At 47.8% G+C, this 25464-nt stretch overlaps 1 protein-coding gene and 1 non-coding gene across 2 annotated transcripts in view; both read left to right on the top strand.

The window, feature by feature from the left end:
- Nucleotides 1-25464, top strand: part of LOC119399331 (heparan sulfate glucosamine 3-O-sulfotransferase 6) — a 98265-nt gene that overhangs the window by 33301 nt on the left and 39500 nt on the right. The window lies entirely within an intron of this gene.
- Nucleotides 6177-6249, top strand: Trnaf-gaa (transfer RNA phenylalanine (anticodon GAA)). Its single transcript has one exon. It is a non-coding gene; the product is annotated as a tRNA-Phe (tRNA).

Genomic DNA, 25464 nt, shown 5'->3' with positions numbered 1-25464 from the left:
GAATAGCCGAACGCTTCGAGCCAGAAAGCTATTTCTTGGGGAATGATACCCGCAAAGGCACATGTCTATGCAGGGGGATATTTTATTGGCGTTTGTTGTTCAATAGGCGCAATTTCATACAGAACAGTGATACTATCGCTTATTCCATGGCATGCACTATAAAGTTTAAAGCGTCCATCTTGATGGGAAGTTCGCTGATTGTTTTGACAGAGGCGCTGTTTGTGAAGCTTCGTTCACGGCATCGATCCAGCACGGTTGGACTGACGTTCACTCCGTCAGGTTGCTATCCATACACGGGTTACCAAGTGATACAGGCATGCGTGCCAAGCCGTTGCTCATGCACGCTCGAGTCGCTCGCTTTCCGCACCGAGAGTTTTGCATGCGCTCGACGGCGCCATGGTATTTCGTCGAACGAGTTCGCGTATAGTATAAGGTGCACACGCCACGTTTTCCCTGTGGCCGAGTTCACCTAGGTGCATGCGTGTCGGCGAAAGAAATCGACGTCGCGTTCACAAAGTCTCCCCGAAAAAAGGCAACGCCTCGTTTCACTACTGCGAAAACAGACGTGAATGAATTGCTAAAAAAACACGAAAAAAAAACAAGAGGTGGGGAGGATGCAAAAACATATAGTTTTTACAGAACCACTTACTTCAGCATAGATAAACAGAGTTTAGAAATGTATGCGTCGTTTCAGACACCGTATTCATCGCGAGCCGTTCAAGATGGTGATATATATTGTAGCGTAGAATTGTTGTCGCTGCTTGTTCGCCGCCGGAGAGATGACACGAAAACAAAGCAGAACCCCCAGACATTTTCCTAATTCGATTAGGAAAATGGCTTGACTTGTTTTAGCCGTGTTAGACATTTTACACACTTGTACGTTACATAACTGTGGCATATCTGAATAGCACTCGCGGCAACCCGCAATCTTGGTGCCTACGGCGCGACTTCCTTCCGGACCCCTGGGAAGCATCCTGGCACCACGCCAGAGAGCAACCAACCAGGACCAAGTCTCCGTTGGATAAACCCAATCGGGTCAATCGCGGGCGCGCTCCGCCGAGTTTGAACTCGACGACAGCCGCCCGCCAAATGCACTGCAACCTAAATGAAAGTAAAAACACGCAGAAAGCGACCGCAACAGCCGTTGGGTTTCCACCGTATGCAGTTTACCCAGCATACCCTCAGGCGCAGCGGGTGCACAGCCGTCTGTGATTTCCCAACTGATCGAGAACAGGCATCTCGTGGGAAGGAAGAGAAGAATCATCGCTACACCACACAGCCGGCGAATATAGCTCAAAAACCACGCCTCGAATCACCCGAATCTGAGCGAATTCAACAACGTTGGAATGAGACAACAGTTAGAAAAAAATATCTGCGTCGATATTTACGCGAGAATATTCTAAACCCCTGTTCGCTCTAAAAGGCGATGATGATCATCTGTTTCTAAAAAAATGAATCATTATATGGAATCTCCGCCACCTGGCAACTCACACCGTATGCGATTGCCTCTGAGCGACAACCCACAATCGCGAAGGTCGAAAAGCTTCGTCGCTCGGGCGCTGCCACGTGACCAGTTTCGCAACGTGCAATGCTTCATTGGCGTTGATCGAACGGAAGACTAACTCCAAGCAAGATCTAATGCTGCGTCCACGTGATATCGTCGCCTCACTTTCTGACCGTTCTCCTGAGCTTTAGGCCAAAAAGAAAAAAAAAAAAAACCATGGCGCCCCAGGAAGCGACGGTTACGGCGCATGCCATCACTGCCCTGATCTGCACATCTGGTCTTCTGCCATCATAAGGGGCATCTTCAATATGACTAACAAAAAAGAAAAAAAAAAAGACAAGCCGCCGTGATGAGAGAAATTGCGCAGCTAGTGCCACAAACCGATTATGAGTGAAATTCTGCGTTACTCATCTACACACTTAGTTCCGCAATATCACTGTCATTGTGCCACTATGTAATGAACAGTCGTTTTGGAAATTCCAGAAATTGTGAGGCGCTGTTGCGTCTCTCCCACAGGCTCTACTATAAAGCCGGATTCCTACGGGCTTACGTGCAGCATATTCAGAGTAACGTTACGGCAATGTCATCAGCGACCTCGCATCGACGCAATAAGATGAGAAGAGAAAGCTGAATGGACGGTGCGATAACTACCGGTAACTCCTCTAAATTCGCGTAGCTGGAGACTCGCGAGGCCGTGTAGTCGAATGGTGAGGTTATGATTAAGATTTCCTCGCTTCCTAAAACGAACGTACTGGCAGTTTCGTTGCGGATACAAATGGCTAACCTCCTCGTATCTGGCTGTCTTATGTCTTATGGTTCAGTTCATGCAACCGCCACGATTGTGGTTATGGTGCTTTGCTGCTGACACGAAGGTCTTTCGATGGAGGCCAAAGGCTAGATGCCCGTGTGCTTAAATTTAGGTGCACGTTGGATTTCCTTGTGGCTTTGTGCTACAAACGGGTGGTTGTCTATTTTCTCTTTTTTTTCTCTCTTTCGTAACCCTTCCGCTACCTTGCACGATTCAGCAGAACTGATTTGCAATGGTAGAAATTTCCGCAGCCCTCCCCCCACGGCGTCTCTCATAACCGTATCGTGGTTTCGGGACGTAAAACCCCGACAGTTATTATTACGGTTCAGTACATGTACTAAAGCTATGAACACCGCATTTCTAGCAAGTTTTGATGTTTCGAGAATGTTCAGAGAAGCTATATACGGGCCAATTCGCCCTGCATTGTGCTATGCAAGCGGTACACACTTGAACAACATTTCTTGTTTCTCTGTTTACAAACAACGTGGCCTCCGCGAGCAGCGCACGAGAGCGCGTTTCTGGAGCTAATCGCAAAGGCTATAGCAAACGCACAGATATTAACCATGTGTTTTCTTACCCACCGAAACAATAAAGCATTTTCGCCAAGGGAAGTTCCCCCGTCCTCTTCCATTTGGCTGCCCGATGGCCGGTACCAGAAATCAAAAATGCTTTTATTTTCCAACGAAATTGTTGGGGGTCCTTCAGGCGAAAAGCTGCACAATACAGCTTGAGTGTACCTGAAGGCCCTCACATGGCAGCAGTAACACTAAAACAAGCATATATTCACGTGTTTGGCATATATCCAAGTACACCATTTTAAACCAACTAAAAAAAGTGGAACATGTCGAATAACACTTGTGTTTTCCTAGAAACACATGGTATTTAAAAACAACATAGAAATGTAATACATTTAGTGAGAAGAAATGTGAAAATGCATTGTCATACATCAGAAACAGTGGTATTTACAACACTAAGAAAAGCACTGCTACAAAGATGACTATGATGCACAAACAATATGACGATACTTTGTACATTGAAACACTGAGAGCGAAATAGATATTACAACAGAAAATGCGAAAATGTAGTAACGATTTCGTTTACATGTTTATTCCGATTTACAAAAGTACTCTCTAATTTGTTTGCGAGTCAAAGTATTTGGAATAAATCTTTCCCCTTCCAATTATTTAACAACGAAGGTAGGCTATGTCGTAGTGACTGCATAAGATAATTTGTGCGTCTGTATGGTACGGACCACCTGTCTTGGCTACGAGTTCGCGAGTCACTTTTTTTGTATTCGAGTCGTGACGTACGTTTTAAGAAGGATTTGATATTGTCGGAGCCGAAACAAAATGAATACAAAAGTCGGTACTCGTAAAGATTTGTCGCACGTATTATATTATGTTTTATGTACGTATTATGTTATGTTTTATGTATGAAACGCATAAAGAGGCACCCTAGAGCGGTAGCGGAGGTCATGACACCACGCGGCGGGTTTCTTCGACAGGACTGTGCTCGGTTGGGATGAGAGAGCACGGAGAGTGGCTGTTGGTGTGGTGGCGCCCCACTGTTTCAGCGTAATTGCCGGTTCTCCTTACAGTGCGACCCCCTCCCCCCCCTTCCAGCGCCTTTGTGAGCGTACACTTGGAAAGCGCCACCCCTGGTGCCCGTTGCGGCGCCAATTACACACGCGTGAAACTGAGAACGCTGAAAATGAACTTCGGCACCGCATGCCGCATTCGGCGCTGGAGTGGCGGCGGGTCGCGCGTGCGGGTCAAGGTGCCTTAAAAAAACAAAAAGAAAAAGAATGTACGATATCGCGCGTGTAATGTCAGCGGCGTGACGACGGGTGCCGAGCTTATTCCCGAGGCTTCCGCTAGAAAAAGCTGGGCGGGGTGGTCACGTGACGGCGTGGAGAATTGCGGGGTACATAGTCTTGAAATTAGACCTCTGCCATGGTCTCGCCTCCCTAATTTTTTTTTTGGCTATCCTCTTCATGCACGTTTGTGTGTGTGTGTATGCGCGGTAGTTGATACCCCCCCCCCTCTAACTTAAAATTATTGCCGAAAAACCCTCCATACACAGATATAACACGCTATCCCCCCTATAGTCAGAATCCTGGATAAATGTTTGTGTGTGTTTTGATTTCCTCACCTCGGCTCCCTAGTTGGCCTATAGAAAAATACCAATCACGCAATGAAGTGGTGGCTAATAATGCTGGGGGTCAAGCACTCTGGCCGAGGAGCGTTTTGGTAATTGGAAGCTCCGTGCTCTCGATTATGGTCCGCTTGGGTTTCGACCGATGAGACCTTCTTTCTGCATTGCCGAAAATGCAGGCGTGAAGTTTGGCTGTCGTTAATTTATCCCGAAATTTTGTTTTGTTCCCCTCCCCCGCCCCTCCTCCTTCATGTAGGAATGTCCGCGGATTACTCATTGGACTAGACCCAGACAGGCATGCGGCCACAATTTTTAAAAGCCCGTTTAGTCGAAAAAAAAAACAAAAAAAGAAAAGAAACAGCGAGTCGTGCCAGAGTCTAATTAGATCATTTATCTATTATGTTTGTTTGTTTGTGTATTTATTTGTTTATTTATACTGTCGACCCGAAAGAATGCCTTTACAGGAATGGAAACAACTATAATTTGCAAGAAAATATAGACTGTTGTGCTACTTGTCGAGCAAGGAATGACAAGGCAGTATTATAAACGTAGCGTGTGCTTAAGAGAGGCGAGTACACGCACATTGTCTGCACTGATAACAGAAATCGACAAAAGAAAATTGGCAAGGCGATAGAGTTGATGACATAGGCGAAATACACTGATATTGTGCACATCAGAAGCAGAAAATGCATGGTGTGACGCAATCCCCATCAGATGATACAAGTGGCTCTAAAGCAACAGTAAGAAACGCTGATGGAGGAAGGTACGTATGATGACTGGACTTAGTAGTTCATTCCATTCTTTAATTGCCCTTGGAAAAAACACATGTATAAATGTTATTTTTTATCTAGACCAAGTATGTATAGTAACAGGGCAGTCCGGATCATGCGATAAAGCAACCTCCAAACGTTGACACACAAGACACGAAAGAAGCGATGTATGTAAGGCGCCAGGAGCCATTGAGAGCACATTAAGAGAAAAGCTAAATACGTGAATCGCTCTTTTCTAAAGGGCCCACGTTCGTGTGAGTTCTTCTGCACCACCAAGATTTCAAAAAAAAAAAAAAATGAACACAAGAGGAAGAGTGTTGCTAAGAAAACGAAGTGCATATTGTTCCCAGTACAAATAGCCACTACTATTTTTTTCGTTAATGAGATTTAATTGATTGTAGTAAGTTTTGTAGCTCGAGAAGTACTCACCTATGTCCACAAGGCACGCTCAAGTGACTTCTGGGTAGGCTATTTTTAGCAACGTACTAATTGCGCGATTCTAACTCTTTGCCCTGCTTTTCAGGGATTGATTGTGCCCGCATGTTTCGACGGGATTTTACTAACTGAGTGCTCATATTTTCCGGCTGATAAAGAAAGACCGCGAAATGGGAAAAATTCCCCGTGACAACGCTCCCACCCGCAGAAGAAAGCACTGCCCTCAAAGAGATTCACTGTGAGATAGCCAGTGTGTGTATGTGTGTGCACACACGCACCGCACACACATAGTACAGAAATGTGTACGCGGAATCTTGAAAGGGATAGCTGTAACGGCACTGCTACGCCCCGCGTAACATCTGCGGTAGCGGGGCGGCGGTCAAGTCCCAAGGCCATTATGACGTAACTAACGACGCGTCGAGGAAACACGTGCTATCGCGGCTGCATCGACTCTTGCGTCCTTCAACTGAATGGCTACAGCGCCTGCGACAATGGACTCTGTGCGGCCGAAATAGCTCAGTTGGGAGAGCGTTAGACTGAAGATCTAAAGGTCCCTGGTTCGATCCCGGGTTTCGGCATGTCTGTCTTTTTTTTTTTTTTTTACGTAGGGAAGGGAACATTCTTTAATATTTTCATTCATATGTGTTTCGCAGGTTTAGGCATGTTAGTGCGACTCGGACAGTGTAAGTGAGATATTACACACCGCCAGCAGCAATAAATAAATAAATAAATAAATAAATAAATAAATAAATAAATAAATAAATAAATAAATAAAAAGAACACCGTGAGCGCTTACTTCCAATTGACTTTTACTCCTGAGATAATCGAGGCGAAAGCTATCCCAGCTTTTGGCGATGCATGCGTGAGCTCGCCGTCTTTAGCACCGTCAAGTAAGAAATCGGCTTTTCTTGACCTATCGGCACATTTCGAGTGAGCTGCTAAGGATGCCTGATAAACACGCGTCGAGTGCGCGATATTTCTGTCATGTCGTTTGCAGGGTAAACACGAACGTGTATTCGGAGTCGCGGAATAAACGTACGTTGGAAGTTCGCGCTCGCCCTGCTACCTATCGCGGCTTGGATCCTTTTGTCATTGCCCAATCTGCTATCCTTGTGGGGCATATTAAGATAAGTTATAGAAAAAAAGTATGATCATAACGCTGAATACACACGAAAATAACCAAAAATTGATCGCGTGATACCGATCCATATTTATTTATTTATTTATTTATTTATGTACACATACTGCAGCACAGATCTATAGCAGGAGTGGGAGAATACAATATATTGTATGTACAACACAGAGCAAAAAGAAAATACAAAAAGTAAGAAGAAAGTTAAAAAGGCGCACTCAATGGCAACCGCCCATTCTTTGTTTGTCAAACGGCGAGTCGTACCGGGCAGAGCGTTCCAAGGTACAATACTAGGGAAAAACTGCACTTGAATATGTTAGTGCGAGCGAAGAAGACCGATGAGTTAAGCTCATTGCTGCTCCTTGTGACTAGGGGTTTCGCACGCGATAAAGAAATATTAGAAGATGAGTAATTCTGTGAATAAAACAGTGAGTGCAAGGATTTCAGAGAGTCATTGTGGCGACGGTGAGAAAGCGCGCAGAGCCAAATGAGAAGACGGCGAAAAAGTTCTATATGAACGGGCTCAATTCTATTAATGTCACACATTTTATAAGGGTTACATACGGTAGACAGATGAAGCACTGTATATTACGGTAGCTGCGGTAGACAGCTGAAGCACCAGTCAAAATACAACACAGAAGGTGCGTATAACCATACGTCAATGACGTCAATGACGTCATTGACGTCATTGACCATGCACGTTTCTATGTCTGCTCTGTTCGCCGACCATCTGTCCTCTGTCCTTCATCTCTGTCCTCGCTGTATCGCGCTGAATCCACCCAATATGTTCAACAGAATCCAACTCGCTTAAATGTCAGTTCATCTTTCAGGTGTCTGGAGGAATCCGAGAATACACCAAGGAAACGAATGTACATTCCTCTATTGTTACTATTGCCTACTAACTTTTGTTATCCTTGTATAATTATTCTTTTTTTTTGTACTCTCCGAGCGTGCTTCTTCTCGTTTCGACAATCCTCACCTTTCCGAAACAACGTCTGCATGCAGCCTAACAATGTTACCGGAGAGGTCTCGTCACGTGACCAACAGGATTTGCCAGGAGCCTCGCATCGGAAGGAAACGGGGTCTATTTTACTGAAAACAGGTTTTCAAATGATGAGGCAGCGAGATGAGTGTGTACAAGGGTTCCTAGATGGGTTAAACGTTGGTTCTGCCATAATGAGTGTATGTATTTTTGATGCCCTTCCGGGGCTGCCGGTTGTGGCTCGGTTGGAGGTGACCTCGGCTGGCGCATGCGTCGTGCCGCGGAAGTAATCATCTCGTCGCGATGGACAGCGACAACGAGTGCCTGTCAATCACTCTGCCTTGTGTCAATCGATCTACTCGCGAGTCTCCCTTGTACGCCTGCGTGCCACCTCCTATTGTTTTGCTGTTGTTTTGCACTCAGGCTATACCGCTGTTGGCTCGCTGTAATAGCATCGTGGTCGTGCGCAGCAGCTTCATCGATGCCGCACTGCGCATTTATGGCCGCTTGAAGAGATCGCTTGCTGACGAGCGAGGTTGCCGATCCTGACGGCTTCCGTCATCCTATAGCTAAATCTGACTTCGCGACGTCTTCTGAACGTCTTCTAGACGTTTTTTAAACATCTTGTAGACCTCTTCGAGACATGACTGTAAATTTCTCATTGTAAGCTTACGCGACACGGCACTGCCGTAAAGTTAATGCGAAGCAGATACATCTCTTCCAGCGAAGAGGTGTATTACCACCACGAGCACTATCATCATCATCATCATCAGAATGTCCACTGTAAGACGAAGACCTCTGCCGGTGATCTCCAACCGAGCTTTCCTGCGCCAGCCGATTCCAGTTTTATGCTTCCCTATTTCTTAATCCGTCGCTCCACCTATAGCCCTTTGCCGTCCTTGCCCGAAATATCTCTTGGTATCCACTCCGACGTTCTGACTGACCATCTGCTATCTAACCTTCTGATGACGTGACATGCCCATGCCCATTTTTTCTCTTAATATCTAGGACATCAGCTACCCCTGTTTGTTCTATGATCAGTTCTGCTGTCATATCCCTTAGAGTTACGCCTATCATTATTCGTTCCACCGCACGCTGGGCAGTGGCGTAGGCAGAAATTTTTTTCGGCTGTGGGGGGGGGGGGGGGGCATCTCCTTGATCCGACATTGGGTCTGGGCAGATAAGTGGGATCGAGTGTCATTTTGTGAAAATTTCGGGGGAGGGGGGGGCACGGGCCAGGTGTGACGCCCCCCCCCCCCCCCCCCACCATTAGCTACGCCACTGACGCTGGGTGGTCCTAAGCTACTTTTCTAGTTTCTTTGTTACTCCCCTGGCTTCCGCCCAATGTTCTGTTAATGTTCCGTTCAAGCAGGATTTCTTTACATGTGCAGCTGCATTGAGCACGTACACCTCCAAAACGATCGTCTCAGAATTTACCTTGCCTTCTCTGTGCAACTTCGATCTTTATTTGTGATATTTGTGTCTTTCGATGTCAGTTTGCACGAGTCAGTGAGATTGCGAGTGCGCGCCGCCATTTTTGTTCGCACTAGAAACATTTGCCACTCTATAGCAGCATACGCGACTCAGAACAGCCGGGAAGCGTCGCCTTCTGTGCACAGCGGTCCGCTGTGACGTGGTAAGCAACCGACTTCTCTGAAGAACTGCTGCCGAGTCGCCCGTGCTGGGCGGTTTCGCGGAACGGTGACGGCGGCAGAAGATAAAAGCGAGCACACAGTTGTCAACGCGCGGTGCCCTTCCGTGAAGCATAACAGTGCCGGTGGACGGGGCGGGGTTACAGACTTCCCACGATGAGGTCGATCACTCCACAAACAATCTATTAGACATTATGAAGTGGTGCTTCAAGAAGGAGTAGGTGGCGCTATTAAGCCCTAAATTCTCGTCGCGCCTGGTGGCGCACGTCACCGCCCCGTTATAAAAGGGACGCTCATAGCTTCCATCCATCCATGCCCCCATCAAACGCGGGAAGTGACCGTCGGCGTTGGCGTCAACATGAGTGAGGCAAAAAATCATCATCACGAGATGACGACACCATAGGTCATCACAGGTCGCCAAAACTGGTTGCGTCATCATCGCGTCATATAAATGACTCATGTGATGACGTCATCACATGACATCATTGCTTGCTCAAAGGTGGGCCGATCCCGGAGGCAGTGCAAAACAAGGTGAGCTGCAGGAAGCTCCCCACGCCTCCGATCCCAGAGGCGGTGCACAAGCACGTTGGTTGCAGAAAGCTTTCGGGAGGGGGGGGGGATCAATATAATCGAATGACAAGCAAAAAAACAAGATGGCTTTCTCCTTCGAGTCGTCTTAGGCGAACGCATAAAGGACAGTGTGACTTTTTTACTGCAACCCTTGTGGATATATTATGACCTCCTGCGTATATATGTAGTCCCCCTACATATCCCCTCTCTCTCTCCCGGTCCGTTACTGACCTTTCATTCACTGATTACCACTATTCAGCGTCGGCTGCTCGAGCTAGACAGTTACAGCAGCGCGGTCATCAGTAAAAGTTTTCCTTTGATTTCTTTCGATCATTTTGTTCCTCAAATCATGATTAGCGGCCCGGCTCGCGAACGTAAGAGGCCCCCATTAAGAAAGGCAGTTGGTGATTAATAGGTTAGCGTTGTAAGTGGCACGCAAGGGCCTACTATGATGAAACTGTATAAAATATACAGAAGACAACATTGATGGACTACCCACACCGGATATAAATTACGACATAACAGCAAAGTCCTTTTACCACCTATATTTGGCTCGAACTAACCTTTTCAAATACTTTTTCTTTTTTCCCGCGCACCAGTGACGACAGGAATGTCTTGACTTTGTAAAAATTGTATCCGCACTGCTGTACTCACTGTGTTCCTATGCTTCGTTCATTGTTTTCTTTTGCTTAATATCACCCACCCTGCATGGACTTGATGGAGTCGGCAGCATGCAATAAATAAGTACGTAAGCAACCAAATAAATAAATAAACGAGCGAACGAATATCGCAATTCCCTAAACGGCACCTGTTTACCAATACAGCTAAAGCGCACGAAAATTCATGTACGCAAGGTGCGAAACTCCTTTGGTGCAGTTCAATCGAGGTCTGTGTAGACCGTGACTGCCCCTACGTTAAGCGCTGTTCAGCTATTATAACCACGACAGCTAGTACTTATCATTTTTATATGTTTTTCCCGTTGGAAATAGTTATTGAATGCGTGAAGCGCTGACCGCTTAATGAAGGACGCAGGGAAACAGATAAGACACAAACTACGACACGGGCGGTAACCAAATGTATACACTAAATTCAAGTTCCCCTCACGTTATTAAATCGGTACGCAAAAGTTAGCTTTGTCGTACGGGCGTTAGAATATATACAACACTTTCCAGGAAATGAATCTTCACTTGTCCAGTACAGATATGTACTCCAATTGCTGAAAACATATTCACGTATATGTGTGCTTCCGTGTTGGCAAGTTTTGCATTTGCAGTTTTGTACTGGCGACCGGAACGCCGTGAAAGAAACTAAAAAAAGACGTCTGAATACCTCTGACTCCCGCATGAGGCGTCAAAACTTTCTTTTTTTAAGGCGAAAGCCTTATAGATGCCTCATCAAACGCGAAGAGTGGCCGTCGGCGTACGGTGTCAACACAAGTAGTGCAAAATATCATCTGATGACGGCACCATGCGACGTGATCACGACATCGCAGGTAGCCAGAATATATGACGTCACTAGGACATCACAGGATGACGTAATCACATGACAGTCGCTTGGGCAAAGGTGGACCGATCCCGGAAGCACTGCAAAACCGCGTGACGTGCAGAAAGCACTCAAACGGGGGGGGGGGGGGGGGGAGCATTAATACAATTGTCTGAGAAGGAAGCAGAAGTTAGTGGCTTTCGCCTTCGAGTAGTCTTAGGGAAACGCATACGGAAACGACTCTTTTAAACTGCACCGCGAACTGAAGCCAAACGATATGTGCACGTCAACGACTCCTATGGTTGCGTCCACGTGCGAAGGAGGATGATCCAAGAACACCCGCAAAGAACTATGAAAAAAAAAAAGACACACTCGCAAATCCAAAAAAACCTGTCCTTTCCGTGACGCCGCCTTCCTTCGCGGATTACCGCGGGCACCCATGCCGTATTTTTAATGGGATCCATCACCACCATCGGGGTCTTCCTTCACGCTACAAGGAAGGTCGGGACTAGAGCTTACAGGTACTCACGCCACCGAACGTACGCGTGTCGCCGTAAAAACAATCCGTGAGAGAACGTCCTAGGAACGTTGGGAGGGGGGGGGGGGTCCGAGCGCCTACCTGTAAACAGGCTCTTGCTGAGCACAGGAACCGCTCTTGTGCGTGTGTACACACGCCAGAAGACGTCGCGTATGCTAAAAACAGCGCGATGCCCCTGCCAGCTGTCAAGAAGGACAGGAGCGCGTTTGCCGCCTTCATCTTCGTCTTTTCTTTTTGCTCGCATCTTCGGAGGCGTCGCGAAGTGACGTGCCCGCCACTCAGACACACGCGTTTAGGCGACGAGACTCCTGCGGTTCTGCGTGTGTGTGTGCAGGGGCAGGCGGCAAACGATGATGACACCTCCGAGTGAGTCACGGCTGCCGGCTTTTGGGCCAGTTGGCAAGGCACAGGCTGGCGGAGCGTAGAAGGAAGTGGCAGTTGGAAAAACGCGGCGGCGACGCTTGATGTCGACTACTTGAGGAGACGCACCCGGAACAGGAGGACGGCCTACGTTTATATACGCGCGCGTCGCGCGATGGACGTCGACGGTCTGTTGACGAGCTTGCTCTCTTAGAGCTTCGTGTTTGAAAAGAAATTTGCGATAGGGAGAGAGAAAGATAAAAAAAATTGGCCGCGTATCTGCGTGCTTCGCTGCAAATGTCGTCTAATGACGATAGAAGAGGCGCTGCGTGAGATATGGACGCCATCTGGCAATACGTCGGGAAACATCAGTGCTGTGTTGCGGGCTGGTAGTCCCGGCGCAGCGGCAGGCGAAGACCGGCGGTGACCAACGCGACCGGTGGGGACGCCGGCCAGCCCGAACACGCTGTTTGGCGCGATGCGCCGAAGGAGAAGAAACGTCCGCACTCACCGAGTACTCCCCACAAACTCTGTTACTTACACGTCGCCTGGGTAAAACAGGAGTGCCAGAGTGGCGCCCCCTGTCATTCGTACAATGCAATACTGAACCGAAACCGAAACACAACATGAGCTTGTGCAGAGGGCACGGAGGAAGACAAGTTTCAGCGCAGTCGCATTTTCAGCGCACCTTAAGAAACTAGGGTTGTAACATTGTAGGGCGAGTAGGGCCAGAAGGATCGTCACGACGAAAACCTGCCTCCTCGCCTGGAACGTTGGTGTGGCTTCGCGTTCCCTCCTCCGCTCCTGGCCTTTCCACAAAGCTACTGCCTAAGTACGAAGGCCCCTACCGCGTCCTACGTCAAGCATCCCCAGTTAACTATATGATTGAGCCTGTTCAATCATCTACGGACCGCCGTCGTCGCGGCCGCGAGACTGTTCACGTCGATCGACTGAAGCCGCATTATGACCCACCAGTTGTACCTGTTCCTTAGGTTGCCAGGATGGCTCCTTTTCGGCGTGGGAGTGATTTGTGACATGGTAGGGCGCAGACAAGAACGCCTGCGAAAGAAGAAGACGAAGACGGTTGTTGTTGGCGCTCGCGCTTGCTCGGCTTGGACCGCTGATCGCTTCAGCTGTGGCAATCTTTTAATAAACGCCTTACTATCTCAACGTTAAACGCATACCATTAAGGTTTTTAAAATTGCGTAGCTATGTATTTTCTATTAAGGGAACACACCACCTAATACTTACATAATGATGTTACGCCTCAGATATGCGTAATATTTACTTTTTGATCGACAACGTTCACAAGTATGAACAGCCGTACCAGTTCAAGATGGGTGGGCGGTAAGCAAGTGGTTCAACTTTGGCCGGTTGGCTGAATCGGGTGACGTGCCGACAAACAGAAAGACAGAAAGACAGACCAAAATTTCTGCGTATAAGTTCCCCAAGAAAGACTATCGTCTTTAAAAAACGCCAGGCCTGCGCTGAAACCGCAGCACAGTCACAGCGAAAGCTGGAACAGCGGCGTTTCTAGAGCCCGTTGTAAGCTCTCTTGGGGCTACAATACATGTACACTAGAAAGGTACCCACTACGCCATAAATCACAATTTTTGTGAAGTTGGGAGGCACCTACTAAGCCATTATTCGTCATTCTGCGGAGAAACGAGGCACCAGCCACACGTCTGTAAGGCATTATGTCCACTTTGTTGACGCGACGACTGATGACGATGAAGAATGGCACAGCCCTTTGTAATGGGTTGGTAACTTTAAACGACCCACCAGTTATGTAATTTGCATTGGGTGACGCCCGGTCGCCATTTCCCTCTCCCGTCATGCTGTATAACATACGTTGACGTGGGAGAGAGACGGAGGGGGGGGGGGGGGCGAAGAACTTTACTGAGACCCCGAGGAAATAAATGGACTATGCGCTTATGGGCTTTCTTGGCAACCAATACAAGTGCACTTGCGAGGAAAGCACTACGCTATAAATCATTGTAATTTTACTGAGACCCCGAGGAAATGGATCATGCGCTTATGGGCTTCCTTGGCAACCAATAGAAGTGCACTTGCGAAAAACCCACTACGCTATAAATCATTGTAATTTTTGATATGTAGGGCAGCAGGCACTGTGCAATTTTTCGTCATTCTACGGAGAGCCGTGGTACCTGCTAAACGCATGTAAGGCATTATACGCACTTTGTTGATGCTGTGCCTGATGACGACGAAGAATTATGGCAGAGCCCTTTGTAATGGGTTGGAAGCATTCAACAACCTACTCGTTGCGCAATTCGCATTGTGTGACGCCTGGTTACAGAATTCGCGTTGTGCGATGCTTGGTGCTTATTTTACTCTTCTACCACGCTATATTGTATATGCTAATGTGGTTCCTTCCCGACATGAAGCCTGTATAGGACGTTTTTGCAAAGCAGTTTCAAGCACCGGCATGGCTCAGAGGTTGAATACTGGGCTCACACGGAGAGGGCCCAGGTTCGAACCTCGTTCCATCCTGGAACTTTTTCTTATCTATCTATCTATCTATCTATCTATCTATCTATCTATCTATCTATCTATCTATCTATCTATCAACTTATTTACCACTTCAATAAGCAAAGGGCATGGGAAGAGAAAGCTCCAGTGAACTTGACTAGGTTTCCCAGCCTACTGCAGTTCAGCTATCCAATTTACCCATCTTGTGCGAGATAACATTCCATTTTATTCCTGCAAACTTCTTAATTTCACACTACATCAAAATCGCTTCACTCCTGGGCTCCGCTTCCCGTTCCTTGGTATCCCTTCCGTTGCTCTTACTGACCGCCTGTCGTCTGTCCTACGCATTACGCGGCCAGCCCAGGTCCATATCCAATACAATAGCCAACACGTTAGCATGATTTAGCCAATTTAAGCTATCAGTATAGCTTTACTTTAGATCAGTCAGTTGCCATTATATATCATTTAGCCATTTTTAACCGCTAACATTAACCAGTGCCAGCAGGCACGTAGGCAAGGGGGGGGCCCGGGGGGCCCGGGCCCCCCCCGAAATACGTCCAGCCTTTTATGTTTCCGGGCAATTTTTTTTTCTTTTTGCCATGAAAAGACTTTCTTTCGAATAATTAGGCCTTGGGCCCCCCCCCCCCCCCCAAAAAAAAAATCCTGGCTACGTGCCTGAGTGCCAGTGTCCTTTTCAAATAGATTTTTGCAATTGGCCGAGCAGATGCGTTATAGGAAATATAGGTCGAGCATCGCGATTGGCAGCATCGTATAGCGCAAGTGCCGCAATTCATCGCACGGATCGGTTCCAGTATTCACACACACAAAAAAAGTCCTTTCGATAGCAAAGAGGTTTCGCGAAAAAAGAGGATGCACTCAAGACCGACGCTGAAGTGTGGTCTCCATAATCTATACCTGTATTGCTGTTGTCGCTGCAATGTACTCGCGGGTGCGCTTACGCTCTACACGCTCCACCGGACTGAGTTTCCCACTGGACGAGAGAGGTAGAGAAGGACCGGGTGGACCATCTTTACCTTCCTACAATATGCATTCCGACGTGGAGATCAACATGTCTGCACGTCGCACTACAGTTGAAGCGGACGTCCCTCTCCGCGTGTCTGTATGCGCGCTTCCGTCTTCCATGTGTGCCTAAACTATCTGGCCACCAACAGACCACATTCTTGAGACATCTGTCGCCGTCACCCCCTCGGCCTCCTCTTCAGCCCGTAGGCCATTGCCCCATCCGCCTTCGTCAGCAGCACCAACCACAATACTAGCTATATACCACCATTGAAGCGTGTATACAGGCCAGGTCGCGAGCAGGCTAATCGATGCTAACCAGCTGACTGGACCGTGTGAGCTCTCGGCTCCATCGCACTCGAAACTTGGGATGCGCTACAAAAAAGCTCAACTCGAATGGAAGAAACGACCCCTCCACCGGAAAAGGAGAGACCGCGTGGAAGAATATGGACGCACAAAGAGAGGGCTCTAAAAGGTGTCCCGACCTCGTGTTCCCGTGGCGCAACTTTTCTTCGGCGAGACGTGGCGCCTCCTCTCACGCACCAGGGGCGAGATTGTCGCATGTGAAAGGTTGTACGTGTCGTATCGCTGGCTGCCATCGAGAAAACGCAGTCAGTGTCATGCCTGCGGACAACTGCCTGCGTGTTGTGACGGGACTCGGACGCGCCGTGCAGTTCGCGACTGTGGTAGCTGGCCACCTGCCGTCCGCCTGGTCGCGTGACCTTTCTTGCGCGCTAACCTTGCCGCCTGGAGACCTTGCTTCACCTCGACCCGGGTGGTTCTGTTGTGTATGTAACTTGTTCATGAGACTATAGCGTCTAACAGTACACACTTGAAGTGACGAGAAATCGTTGAACGGGCAGAACGTCGTTGAACCATCGTCGCATAGAGGCCTGTATCAAGAAAGAAGGGAATGAATAAAGGGGCATTGTGCTGGTTTGCTAGACATGAAACTACACGTTGCAACTAATATAAACATAATGTATACGTGACTAATAATTGCGGCCCCTTTGAAAAGGGGATGTCAGTAAAGATAATCATCGCGACACCCAAATTCCACGCGCAAGCTATTCGTTTTAGAGAGCCTTGCGTGATCAACGCACTCATCTGTGAGTACTCGCAGCAAAGCGCACCGCAAAAAGAAAAAAAAAAAAGTCACATATGAGAGTGCAGTGCTGAGCAACGATAAGGCAAAACAGACGGCTTGAATGGCGGCCAGCGCTGTCTTTTGTCACCAATAATAATAATAATAATAATAATAATAATAATAATAATAATAATAATAATAATAATAATAATAATAATAATAATTAGATACCGGATTTTAGGCAAATGCCTATTTTGTTCGTTGCGTTCCTATCGGCCCACTTTGATATATGAGCATGAATAAGAGGTTAATTAGGACACTTATAGTGTTTTTATTGACATTGACTGTTCGGAACTCTATATGGGATTCAACCTAGTACTCTAGTACAACAGACTACCGGAAAACAACCGTTAGCAGCTGTGAAGTGGGACGCGCCGGCTAGCATACGCCGCCGCACTGACATGGCGCGAGTGGTTGTCGAATGCGAAACCGCGGAAAGCCGTCAGAGAAAAGGAGAATGTGAAGAGCAAACGAAAAAAGAAAAATCCCTCCCGTCTGGTGTATTAGCAATCTGGCTATCTGCTTCTGTTCTGCCCTTTTCAGTGACAGTGCCGAAAAGAAAAACACCCAGGAACATAGGTCGGCAAACTGAGTCGACTCATTACTTAGACTCAGATCGGGCTGTGAGTAATAATTTGGTGAGTTGGAGTCCGAGTGAGCCCGGTTGCGGCAAAACTTAGTGAGCCTGAGTCCGAGTGAGCTCTAAGCGCTAAATATATTTGCTGAGTGAGTCTGAGTGAGCTCCACCTTTTATTGCCGACCTATGTCCAGGAGTGTGTTGATTCGAAAGTGGACATTTGACTCACCGTGCTACAGATTAAACGGAGGGACTGTGTTCTGCGAACCGGGCGGGGCAAAGAACACTTGCTAGGCTATGTTCATCTGTTGGCGCCTTTGTAAGCATCTTTTTTTCCCTGTCGTAGGTACAGGTCGAACACGTCTTCGTTTTGAGTTATTTGCACTTACGTAAAAATCTATTCTGCCTTATTTGCGATGTTGGAGACCTAAAACGTTGTTTCGCCCGCCTATTTTTGGCGTCGTCTAAAACACACTTTTTTAATGCCTAAAACTCTGGTCCCTAATATTAATAATAATGTTGATGATGATTTCTGAGGTTTTACGTGCCAAAAAAAAAAAAACTATATGTTTATGAGGCATGTCGTAGTGAGTGGGTAGCTCCGGAAATTTCGACTATATGTTCTTTTTAACGCGCGCTGACATCGCACAGTTCACGGGCAGCTAGCACTTCGCCTCTGTCGAAATGCGACCGCTGCGGCCGGGATCGAACCCGTGAACTTCGAGTCAGCAGCCGAGGAGCGTAACGTTCACGGTACCAACGAGGCGGACAGTTTTGCCACCATCGAGCGCACGGTGATCGCGGCTGTGGCAGGCGTCAATGCCCGTGAACACATCTTCGAAGACACGCTATTACTTCATCCCGGTTCTACGGAACAGCCAGACTGCCCATTATACACACTGTACCACCGCTTTACGGCCGTAAGTATTTGGCGAACGCCTTGAAGATGACGTAGTGTAATAGGCTCGGTGGTAGTGGAAAGTGGGCCATCCAACAAAGCGCGCATTTGTCAACCGCTCGTCTCCGTCAGCATGTCAAGGGCTTTACATACATTTCCCGTATATTCCGCAATAAAAGGAGACTGCCGGGGCGTGACAGTATGGGCAATTCAGGAGCGTCTCTCCTTCCTTTTTTTTTTTTTCGCTTGTATTCGTGTACAATTCGGGAGGCGCACAAGGAAGAACGGAGCGCTCGAATACTGCGCGCCATACATCGAGGAAAAAATTTGGAAAAGTGAACAAACGAAAAAGGGAAGCAGACGTGGCAACTTCCTGCCCGGAAACAGGGTGTTGTTATGAGAAGCCAAGTGGCCCGGTACACGCGATTGGACAAGCCCACTTCACGCAGCTCGAGTGGTGGGAGGAAAACGGGAGCATACAGCGGGACGTGCGACTACGCCTCTCTCCTTTCTTCTGTCCTTTTTTTTTTCTTCTCTTTAGAGTAGATAAGCTGCAACGTTCCTAGACGGGAAGGAAGGAAAATGGGGGACAGTCGAATGTCGGGCGGCTTCCCTCAGCGATCATCGTCCACTCCCCCTTTCCACACCTTCCCACAGCCTGTTTATACGCTGTCGTGTATACCGCATCCACGAGATGCTATGCGCATACCACTGCCACTCCGGCGTGCTTCATCTACTTACCCGACCGACAAAAAAAAAAAAAAAAGAAAACGAAAGATGAGCTCGTGTATCTCGGATATTAAACACGATAACCAAGGAATGCTCGAAACGATCGAGAGTCGATGTTACGCCATGTGTCGGCACCGTTTAAGAGAAAAGTATACACCTTGCGAACATAATGATTGAGTGACGAATATTGTGAAAAGTGAAGATTCAATGCGCGCAACGGCAGTATCCACTGAGCGCTTGTTGATGACGAATCTGTCTGCTCCACTGTTGAAATGAACAACTTACTTAGGGTAACCTCATATAGATGTGCCACTTCATCGTCTATGATAGAAGCAGGGGCGGTGCCAGTGGGGGGCAGCAATCCCCCAAACTTTCCGCCTGCCCACCCCCCCCCCTCCTGCCCCCTAAGAGAAAACATATTTAAAACACAATGCACAAGTTCTTCGCCTCCCTGCCCTGCCCCCCTGAAGGAACTCGCTTGTCGCGATTGCCATGTGTGTCCCCGCCTTCCACGACCACGAGGGTTGCTGGATGCACCCTACGCATTTCGTTGTCTATAAGGGACCGTTCACTTAACAAAACACGTTGCGGGGCTAGTTGGTGATACATTCTTATGTATGTACAGCGCCCGTCCTGTCATGTACCTTTCTTCTGGTCCTCGTCTAATGTAGCGCTACAATTTTTAAATAAGAATATAAGGGACCGTATTCACAGTTTCGTGTTTCTGTAGTTCTCTTTGACACCGGTCGGCCGAGTTCGCTGATGATATATCAAGCATCAGCGTTGACTGGAATAACGTCTCACGAACAATTTCTGCGCAAGTGCATTTTGTGTGATGTTGCGCACCGAAGGACCCACCGAGCTGACTTGTACAGAAGGAAGGAGACGACCTGTTGGAACCGCATAAACACGGTACCTGAACCACTGGGTGCCGGCTAGAATTCAATCCAAGCGCAGACAGCGCGGAGGGGCACCACCACAATGAAGCCCCGTTGGGTCGAGCCATATGGCCGAGCCGTATTCCCTGCGCAGCCGGTGACTTCGCGCTCTGGCCGACAGGGGCCACTCGGCTCGTTACCGACACGCGCTTACCCATTGGCTCGTTTCCTATTTCGCAGAGACGTTTCGGACAATCGCGTCGCTCTCTATGGTTTGTATTATAGTTTGTATTGATGTCCAAAGGAGAGCGCCCCACAGTCACTTGGAACACTCCGCACCTGGCCTCCGTTGTGTCACGCGTTCTTTGCATCCTTATATTTCTGCCGAGCTTGTCATTTGTGTGCATGTTACGCGTTCTTCAAGCCCGGCGACAAAGCCTTTACGTACGCTCGTTGGTGAAATTTGCTGTCGAGAATGTTAAAGAAAGGCACCTTCCTGAAAGCTCGTCCAATGCTTGTTTCCGGAATAATAGACGCGTCTTTATTGCTTGAAAAGACCATTTATTTGCTTATTTTATTTATTCAAGTACCCTAAGGGCCCGCTAGGGACATTGCATGGGTGTAGGTTAATACAATGCTATGGTACAGTAATCCGTGAAACATAGTAACAAAGCGACGTTATAACAAAAGTAAACAACGAACAAAGCAAAATTGGTACAGGATTCCAAATCCTGTAACAGAAGGTATAGGCGTCGCTTCAGAAAGTCTTTAGATGTAATATATTCTATACGGTCAGTCCATGTTAGATTCGAATTTATGAAGACGCCGAGGTATCTAACCGATGTTACCGAGTCTACTATGTTATCGTTCAATGCATTCAGGGCCTGCCCTGCGTCACGATCGAGCTTCTTTATCGTGGAAACGGTGGACGAGTAAGAGTGGAAACGGTATGCACTCCCTAACTTTTACACAAGATTCATATCTGATCCCGTAGTACTTATACATAAACTTACCTTCGCTTCCGCATTTCCAGCAAGTGTACCTACATAGTTTTGGCACCGGTTATCACCTGTCGGCGAGTCCAGCACAGGGGTTGCGGCTTTGGTTATGTCACAGCTGATTGCGAGCGAACATTGGCAGCAAGCACGCAACAAGGACGGGCCAAATGAAGTCACGTTCCTCCATTCCACCTGACCCCGGTCAGTGATGGCTGCCCCCTACTAGCGATGAAAATGCTCGTCTGCATGCACTAAACACACAATGCGTATAAGAGCCGTACCGCAATCGCCCGAGGGCTGAAAAGCGAAAGCAAACAAAAACAAACTATCTTGAAATGTTAAATGAAATCTGTTTGTCAGCCATCACGTACGGATGTGATACCTATATTTAGCGCATTTCCTTGCTTGACAAAGCAATGGGCGGTAAGCTTACGCGCGGATAGGCATCTCTTACCACTTTTGATGATTCGATTATTTGTCTCTTCCGGCCATCACCGCGTTTGTGCAGAACGGTGCGCTTTCTGAACACTACTTTTCTGCAATGCGCCGCCAGGTCTACTCGAAATCTCCCTCGCACTGAAAATTTGAGTTGCTTTTTTCTTGTTTGCGTCAAATGAAAGACCAAGTCCTCAAGAGCGTAGTATATGCGCAGGTAAGCGTGAGTGCACCCTGAGAAAAATTAATTACATCTTTTTAAAAGCTAGTTTCGGTTCCTACTGTACCCTGACGTCACAACACGGTATGAGCGTCTCGTCACGTGCTCGCACAATATATAGTGACGTTTCCACAGCTGCTCCGCACCGTGGCTCTGTTGGTGACGCACAAGCGGCTGTTTTGAATTTTTTTGGTGACGCGCAAGCGTCAATATTGTATATGTTTTGGCACCTGAAGTCACCAAAGTTAGACGTACCTGTGCGAAAAGTCACGAGAATTGGCACTGTAGCCTGGCGTCATGCTAGTGCCGATGCCAGTGGGTGCGCTATGCGAAAAATGACTTCAATATCAAAATACAATATCTCATCAGCATTTACTGAGCTTCGCACTTGCTCAGAGCGGTCTCTGCATGCAGGATATGTATGACCAAGTAAATTCAGCTTCTAAAACACCATCGATCAAGTGGCGGAGCAAGCCTCGAGGCACACAACCGGGGATGCTGTTGCCATGCTCACGAAGGCAGTTCGCGACACGTCGGAGCAGTGGAACTATGTCCGTGTTCAAGACCAAACGGACACAGCTCATCGTACAGCATGCATCTTGATTCTCCGTTGGCGGCTGAAAACGTCATATTGCGTCGTGTTGATCAGGCATAGCGCTATTGGCGTTAAAAAAATAAGGGAATTGCATCGACTGAAGCTCCCTGTTTCCCCTGCAAGATGATTCAGCCACCGAATGACATTTACAGTCTGCACTTCTTTTCTTCCTTAGCGTCACTTAATCATTGCACCAGTTCTTTTTTTTTTTCTTCTTACCGTGTGTGGTGTTTTTTCAACGAGAACCCATTAATACCCCGCGCATTTATTTATCTCCCCGAAGAACTTGCCAGAGAGCACAAAAATGCTTCACCACCACTTCAACGAGGGGTTTGCAGCACGAGTGTCGGCAAGATTTTGTCTTGGGGGTGCAGACCCTTTTGCATCGCGGCTGCGGGAGGGGGAGAGCGCTGGGGTAGCATGGGGGGCGGGGGGGGGGGGGCAAGTGCTGGTATGGCTTGAGGGGGGCACGTGCTCCTTTTGCACCCCGCTGCCGACGCCCATGGTTTGCTCTATCTTTTTTTTTACACGCGATGTGGATACAGAATAAGTAACAGTCACGAAATAGTGAAGGGGTAGGCGTGTAATCTCGCGGAAGCAAAACCAAACATCAATCAAGTTTTAGGCGCCTCGGTACACAAAACGCACAAAACATGCAAGTGTTGTCCTACTGCAGACTGTGGAGTAGGGGGGGGGGGTCCTCCCACAGTTACCTTCCTAGCGCGGTTGACGGGAACAATGTCTGCGCCAACACATATGGCCACTTTTCTCTATTGTGCGATGTGTCTGTATATGCACGACCCTTCCATAGTAGTCGAAGGGCATCGCCGGACGGCCGGGACTTTTCCTTTGCATTGTACGACAGGCGAACCTCGGTGGAGTGCCGGTTCTATAGATGCTGTGGTACAGCTAGTCAGTGACACGCGACTCCCCCTTCTTTTGGGAGAACTACCATAAATTTATGTCCCTTAATAGGACAGAGCGTTGAGCGAGGCCCTGCCGAAGGACCACATACGTTCGCTGCTGCAACCACAGAATAGCAAACATATTCAGTGCACTTTCAATAGAAGGCAGGAAGCTGGGGGAGCAGGAGTCGCAGTGAGCGCTGGTAACTTCCAAGCTTGCATAGTGGCAGTGCAGGGGGGGTGGGGGGGGGGGGAGATAAGGGGGAATAAAGATGGAGGGTGCGGGATGTCCTCTTGCACATACGAAGAATAAGCTATTCATATAGAGGGTGAGCTTCTGGCTGTCAGTGTGTGTATGCGTGCTGGGAGTCCTATTATTATTATGCAAACCGCTCGTGCTTGCTTCGGAGCAACTTGGGTTTTTTCTGCCGTCAAATGCCTTTTTCACGTTCGTGGCCGAGGAGGTTTCCAGGTGTCGGTGGACAGGTCACAGACTCCAGTGTTGGACAGGTGAGGCGGTTATGGGGACAGCGCCCTACTCATACCCCATCTTTGAGCAACAAGGCAGCAACAAATAAGGACATCTCCCCCTCCCCCTCCCCCCATACACACTCCTAGAAGGTGTTGCTCCTATACGTTCCCCCTTACCGTTTCTGGAAGGCGCATGCACGTAAATAAAAGAAACAAAGGATAAGTTCATTGCTTCGAGTGTAGCTAAGACATATATATTTATTTATTTCTAATATATTGCGACTTACTGTAAAAACGCTTGCCTAACTTCTCCTTCTTCTTCTTGTTTGTTTATTTCTTTTCAGTTGAGGAACAGAAATTCACGTTGCGACGAGTTAGCATATCGCATATAGCGGGAATCTGAAACTATAATATCAGCTAGCGGGCCGTAGTCACGAAATTTAGTCCCGCAAGGGTGAAGGATAGAGAAGTGGTGAAGGATAGAGAAGAGGGACGGGGGGGGGGGGGGGATGCGTTTGAACAAAATATCAGCGCTAACGTCGCCATTTCAGAGAACGATTTCAACAGATCTCATATATTGGCCATTTCCCAAATGGATTCGGCGTCAGGATTCGAGAAACGTATCGATGCCGATCTCTGGAATGACGAACACCTGGAAACCGAACGCCGTCGACAGGTAGCGTCCCTTCTCGCGGTGAGCAACGTGGCCTTCGGCAACCATGGGCCACTAAGAAGTGACTCCTTGAGCCAAAAAACATTTGAAGAAACACCCGTCCGCCGGCCTTGCCCGTCAAGTTCCTTTCAGGTGCGGACAGCTGTCCATTGTGGGTTGAGGGCTCATGAATATTCTTGTTAAGAAAGAAAATATGAAACGAAATGAGGACAGTCATGTGTGGGCCGGGCCGCGTGTGTGCTTGAGACCTCTGGCATATAGGGATAGGGACACCGATGGCTCGAAGCTGCGGTATCGAAATCATGTCATCTAGATGATACCATAAGACCAACCTGACATCTGGCTTTGGCCGATAGATCTATGGTTGGTTGCTATGAGCGTCTTGTTTTAAACGAGGGGATTTGAATTGAATAATTTCTTTAAAGAAAGAGAAACTCTATATCTAAAGCTTAACTTTCTGTGCTTTACGGTAGCTTAAACTTGTTTAAATGCATTACTTCGTGATTTTATTCTTCCTTTCTGTAGCTTTCCGCCACCAGTCCTCGAACCGTCTTTTACTGGTATGCATCGCTGACATGTTTTTCCTGCCATCCAGAAAATCAAGGACCTCGTGTAGTCCACAAACAAACACCTAGGTGGACATACATTTCAATAAAACATGTTCCGTCACTTCCGCGGCTTTCCACAGCCAAGTACTTCTGTATTTATACTCTACCTCGATTTATAACCAAACACTCTGATGCCGATCATATTTATTTTCCCCTCTCCCCAGCTTCTTTGAGATAAGGCGGCAACCTGTAGACACCCAGACTATATTGCAGCGTACGTTGTCATAAGCTCACCCCGACAGCCAATTTTGGTGATGATATTGTTCCTACCAGTCGTAGAGTTCAGTGACATAGTCAGGCGGGTGGTTAGCGGGGATTCTAGCCCTCCGAATTTTTTACATTTTTTTCTGTGTTCATATACGCGCATGCACAAACACACGCACGAACATACGTAATTGGAATCCGCCACCCTCCACAAAAAAAAAAAAAAAAA

This window comes from Rhipicephalus sanguineus, chromosome 7 (genome assembly GCF_013339695.2).
Source record: "Rhipicephalus sanguineus isolate Rsan-2018 chromosome 7, BIME_Rsan_1.4, whole genome shotgun sequence".
NCBI lineage: Eukaryota > Metazoa > Arthropoda > Arachnida > Ixodida > Ixodidae > Rhipicephalus > Rhipicephalus sanguineus.
Note: the sequence above shows the minus strand (reverse complement) of the source record. Positions and strands in the feature narration are given on the sequence as shown.